Genomic DNA, 5645 nt, shown 5'->3' with positions numbered 1-5645 from the left:
ACGTTAAAGCGATACCCAGATAGCAAAATTTGTCTGGCCCACCTCCTTGCTTCAATTCTGGCCCAGTTCTGGCTGGGTCCCCGGCCCAAAACTGGCACAACACACTGACAACGGACTCAAACAACTTCCTCTGGCCCAGATGTGGCCCACACCCTGTAAAATGACTCTTATTTATTGATATGGCCCAGTTCTGGCTCAGGCACTGTATAAGACGGATCTGGCTGAGAGTCGGCTGGGTCCCCGGCCCGGATGTGGCTCACAAACTGGCAGACAGTGAAACACAAATTCAACCATTTAAAAAGGGTTTTTATTATAAAATTAACAAATACACTTCAATATAAACATATATTAACAATGAACAAAATAAATATTTAACAACACAATTTTTAAACAAAATAATAAGAAAATTAAATTTATTATATATGATTAAAAGAAAAAACATTCTCTTTCACTCACAAACTCTCATTCTTTAACACTAAATAAATTCCTTTTGCAAATGTCAAGTCACCATTAAATATATAGCCCTATACAGTAATGACTGTTTCAAAGCAGCTTTACATGGTTAAACAGGAAAATGATCAATGATGCAAACAGAGTTAAATTTGGCTGTAAAGCTGCTCTAAAAAGAAAATAGTGTCATTGTTCAGCTGAATTCAGCTGTGTTGATTCAGTTCTGTTAAATAACTGTATAAAGTATATCAATTATAAAAAGAGTCCATTTTCATTATTAAGCAGCTCTGCAGAAAACAGTGATGTCATCATCCAGCTCAGTTCAGTTCTCATATAATGGTGTCAATGCAGGCTGATCAGTATTAAGAATAAGTGTCCCCAAATAAGCAAGCCAGAGGCGACAGTGGCAAAAACCCAAACTCCATCAGTGACGAAACGAAGAAAGAAAAACCAGGCTGAGTCGGGGGGCCAGTTCTCCTCTGGCCAAACAACGAACACGGTGTGTGTTAGGATTCCAGGCTGCTTCACCAGTCAGATTGTGGATTGATATCATTCAGAGTATTTTATTCAGCTCCTTTTCCTTGAAGATTGGAAAAGATTACACCAAGGTAAAAGAGTAGCAAAACTCGAGAGCATCTTGATGTGAAATTGAGAACTTGTAAAAATATTTGTACTTGTACAAAAAAATTAACACTCAGAAGCTCCAATGAGAAAACCCTATATTAGGCAACGTCTCAAATCTGCCATTGCAATTTTTTGAATTGCCCCGCCTTTCTCTCACCGCCACTCAGTTTGCAAATGCACAAGTTAGTTACGCATCTAATATATTGCGAAAAAAGTTGCAAAGTCAATGCGTGAAGATTTTAAATAGCAATGGCAGATTTGAAAAGTTGCAAATGCCTAATTGAGGTTGTATTGCGAATGTGAATGAATGAATACAAGTTTGTGTCTGTCACTGTATTTCTGTGAAAGGCATTTTACACATTTGTGACTACTTGTCTGCAGCTTCAAATTCAGAATATACAGGTTTGTGACTATTGTCTGTGAGTGAAAATCTCAACATTTAACAGGTTTTCAAGTACAAATATCGATCTGTTCTCCAGTTTTGCTCCTCCTTTACCTTCATAAGATCACGCCGGCATCGGTGGGAGGGGAGTTAAAGCTGGCCGTTGGGTCTGTGTGGTGGACTGGTCTGTTTCTCTGGATCTGATCCGATGACTGTGCCGAGGACTGTTGTGTCAACGAGGTCTTCACAGGCGTTTGTTTCTAGGTCTTGTCTAGTGATGTTCTCGTCTGGCATTCAGGCTGTTGTAGTCATCTTAGGGTGCAGGTCCACCATCTGGTCTGGATGCAGACTAGATCCGGATGACTACATCCTAACCTTGGGATCAGAATGAGACAGAGAGACTAACATTAAAATAGATGCCATTCTGAATCAGAATCAGAAAGAGCTTTATTGCCAAGTGTGCTTGCACACACAAGGAATTTGTTTTGGGGCTGAGGCTTCCAGTGCACATATACAAATACAACAAGAAACATAGTAATACAAATTATAAAAAAAAAAATTTAAATATAAGAAATATGAGAATAAAAGTATCACAGTTGGGATTAGTCAGGATAAGCATTTCTTCTTCTTCCGATGTAACAAGTACATTTGGTGTAAGCTACCTTTAACGGATGTGAATTATAGAAATGTGGGAGTGTGTTATGTTTATGCTCGGTTAAGGAGTTGTGTTTTTAATATATTTTTAAACTTATCTTGTGTCTGCCCCTCGATCTGCTGCCATTTCATGGATCCCTCGATCTCCATTTCAGCAACATTAGCCATGAGGGTTTCTCTGAACTGCATCTTTTAAATAAAGGAATACATAATGTGAGGTCAATATTAAATCTTAAGCATTCGTTTTTTAAGCACATTTGTTTGACAAATGTTGTTGCCAGAGTTCACGCAGCAGTTTAAAATATTGGTAACACTTTATAACACCTACAGTAAGTAACATTAACCAATACATATGTTACAGTATTTATTAATCTTTGTTAACATTAGTTAATTAAAATACAACTGTTCACTTTTGATTTAATAATGTATTAGGAAATGTCAAAATGAAAATGAACTAAGATGAATAAATGCTTATTGTGCATTCTTAATCCATGTTAACTAATGTAACTTAGTTAACTTATTTAACGAATGAAACCTTATTGTAGTAGTTTTACCAAAAAATCTGTAAAAAGTGCTGGTGTCAGATTCCAAATCCAAACAGTGCGTTCAGATGAAACTTCAGTTTATGTTCGCTTAACGTTAGTCATAGTAACGTTATCATCACCACTGCAGTAAAAATGTTAAGAGAACTACAATTTTAATGACATTATACAGAGATATACACTTTTATATTTTTCTTTCAAAAGTGCTGCTCTAAAAGCAGATTACGTATTCAAAAACACAAGACGTGCCAATCAATGAATTAAAAAGCTGCACTATTTTGCAGCTTCTCTTGCGTATCCATAACTCTTTTCCGTTTCGGAGTTCCCCACAGGCGTGTTAAAACCAAATAAATCATATTTTTAATTTCAGATTGTACACGTTATCTCCGCGGGTGTAACTGCAGCAAGTGGTGGTCAGTGTAGTTTGATTCGATTCACAAATATATATGACTCTTTAGAAATGTTAGTGAATCAAATCAGAAAGAGTCGCCTGTAGAGACCTATGCACCGAAAGCGTAGTCCGACTCCTATGATTCGATAACTAATCACTCGTTGAAAAAGACGAATTGACTGATTAATTTTAGCAAACAAAATGGAATATAAATCAATATCATTTCATTAGCCAACATTACAGTGCACTGGATACAGCACAGCAGTTTTTCTAATAAAAAAAGTAGCAATCATCCTAAAAAGCGACTCTCATCCTAACGTTAGGCCTAACGTTAACGTTAGCTTCTCATCAACACTCCCTCCGGGACTGAATGGGTATTCTGAAGTTACGCACTTGTCATCGCAAACATCTAGATATTAAACACTATTTTTATCTTGACAATTTAAACATCAAACAACTCTAGAACAATAAATGAATTAAATTACTTACTCGTGTTTGCAGCTGAATGATTCCTCTCGATAACGTTGGTCTGCTTCTGCACTGCAGGATCTTCCTCAGGATTTAAATTAACCGCCGAAACCTTTTTTCAGCCGGCTGAGTTCCTTAATTCTAGTAGTGGCCCGCTTGTGACAAAACTAAATCGGGCCGATGGTAAATACACACAGTTACACCGAGCATACCTGACACCTGTGCAACTGCTTTCAGCCGATACTGGCCCATACAGAAAACGCCGTAAGTCAGCATAATGTTATGCACAGTCGGCAAGGATCTGGCCCAGTATCTGTTCACCGATGCCGACAGTGAGCCAACACTGACGCATTTCAGCCAGAATCGGCCCAACTGTGCTTGCTATCTCCAATGACAGCGGGAACTGCTTGAGAGTCAAGGCGCAATAAACCACAAAAAATAACCATCTTGGCCGTCTTAGCGTATATAGCCCCAAACTATAAAGTTTGAACAAAGCTATGTATAAAGAATTTCTAACATCAGGCCAATGTGAGTCTGCTTAACAAACACGAAATACATAAAATATAAAATACGAAATGTATTGGGTCTTAAAGAGACAGCAGCCTTAACTGCTGCTGTCTGTCCTTGATGTTAATCAAACAACAAAAGCAAATCAAAAATTACTCACTACTCTTGACTGAATAACTTTAGTATTTTTAATTCATACTGTGAAGGCTGTGTTTTTATATTCTATTTTTCAACTTACTTCTATGCCCTTGCATCGTCTAAGTGGATTCTGCACTGGTGGTGGTGGTTTAGGAGAGACTTGACATGATTGTAAAGTGCTTTGGGTGTACAGTAGTACAGGAAATGTGCTATATAATTACTTTATTCATTCATTCATACATCGCTGATACAGCGTATTATTAGGGGTCCAAGCACCGAAGATCATGGAACCCTATGTGTTTGTACTGATTTGTACTTCATTATTTTTCTGACCTAAAAGTGTATAGGCGTCAGAGGCCGTAAATTGTTGAGACCCCAAATTTAACAGGATGGTCCCAATCATGCACCACACGCATATCTGACACTAGGTGGCGCTATAAAAAGGTGATTTGCGTTTTGGGTCATACCTTTGGAACACTAAAGGGCTAGAAATAATTTTATGAGTCGATTTAATTTTCATTTCATAACAATTCTCCGCTATTTGGAATTTTCTGAAAAACCTTCACAAAATAAGTTACACAGCAGCTAGGGAAAGCTATAGGTGCTGGTAAAAAATTATCAAATGAATTGAAATGTCCCTGCTTTTCTTTTGTTGTCAATGTTACTCATCATTAATTGATTAATTATTCCCCCACCTGTGCCTTATTTTCCTCCTCAGTTACACTTTGCATTTATAGGCCTCAGGTTTAGTTGTTCTTTGTCCATTCTTGTTGGTTCTCAGTGGTTTGTTTTCTTGTTTGCCTGTTTCTTTTTCGATTTTGTGTTAATAAAAGATACTGGTGCAACTAAATCCTGCCTCAACTCTCCCTCGTTGCAAACCATATTGGCACTAATTTTGAGAATGCACACAAAGTTGCATCAAAATTGCACCTATAGGGGGCGTTACAACAGAAAATATCTGTATAACCGGTGGTTGAAAATTGGTGTGCATATTCTTTGGGGGACGTCCTAACATAATTACTAATGTAAAAAAGCTGGTCTGCCAGGAGCCAATCAAATTTCAACCACTAACCACATTAAATCTGAATGTGTACCAAATATGGTGGAAATCTGCAACAAGGAGGCGATATTGTAAGCAGCAAGTGTGTTTTTTTTTTCTGAATCTTGAGCTCTAACAAGTATCTCATATTGATGTTTGTGTAAAATGTATTCTCCATTTTAATTTTCTGAAAACCATATTTTGTCAAACTCCTCCTTATAGGCCTTGAGTCAGATCTGCTCTAGACCAAGCTGAAAACATATTTGTCAAGTGGCCAAAAATGACATTGTATTGCGGTCCAATAAAAAGAAAAACAGTTTACATTTTATTATGCTTGGCACCGATTCCTACCGTCTGTATCTGTACTATCTATTTTCTTTTGTATAGTCAAAAGAAAAGGAGATTAATAAAAAATAATAAAGCAGTGCATTGTCATACACGTCATTCATT

General features: G+C 37.2%; 1 long non-coding RNA gene across 1 annotated transcript; it reads right to left on the bottom strand.

The window, feature by feature from the left end:
• Window positions 1–285: 285 nt before the first annotated feature.
• LOC130097600 (uncharacterized) lies at window positions 286–3889 on the bottom strand. The gene is made up of 3 exons (XR_008808318.1): window positions 3533–3889; window positions 1571–2299; window positions 286–1030 (listed from the first exon to the last, which is right to left on the bottom strand). It is a non-coding gene; the product is annotated as an uncharacterized LOC130097600 (long non-coding RNA).
• Between the last annotated feature and the right edge of the window lie 1756 nt (window positions 3890–5645).

The sequence above is a fragment of the Rhinichthys klamathensis genome, unplaced genomic scaffold, assembly GCF_029890125.1.
Source record: "Rhinichthys klamathensis goyatoka isolate OS25496 unplaced genomic scaffold, OSU_Roscu_1.1 h1tg000221l_1, whole genome shotgun sequence".
NCBI classification, from domain to species: domain Eukaryota; kingdom Metazoa; phylum Chordata; class Actinopteri; order Cypriniformes; family Leuciscidae; genus Rhinichthys; species Rhinichthys klamathensis.
This window is presented reverse-complemented; position numbering and strand designations above follow the sequence as displayed.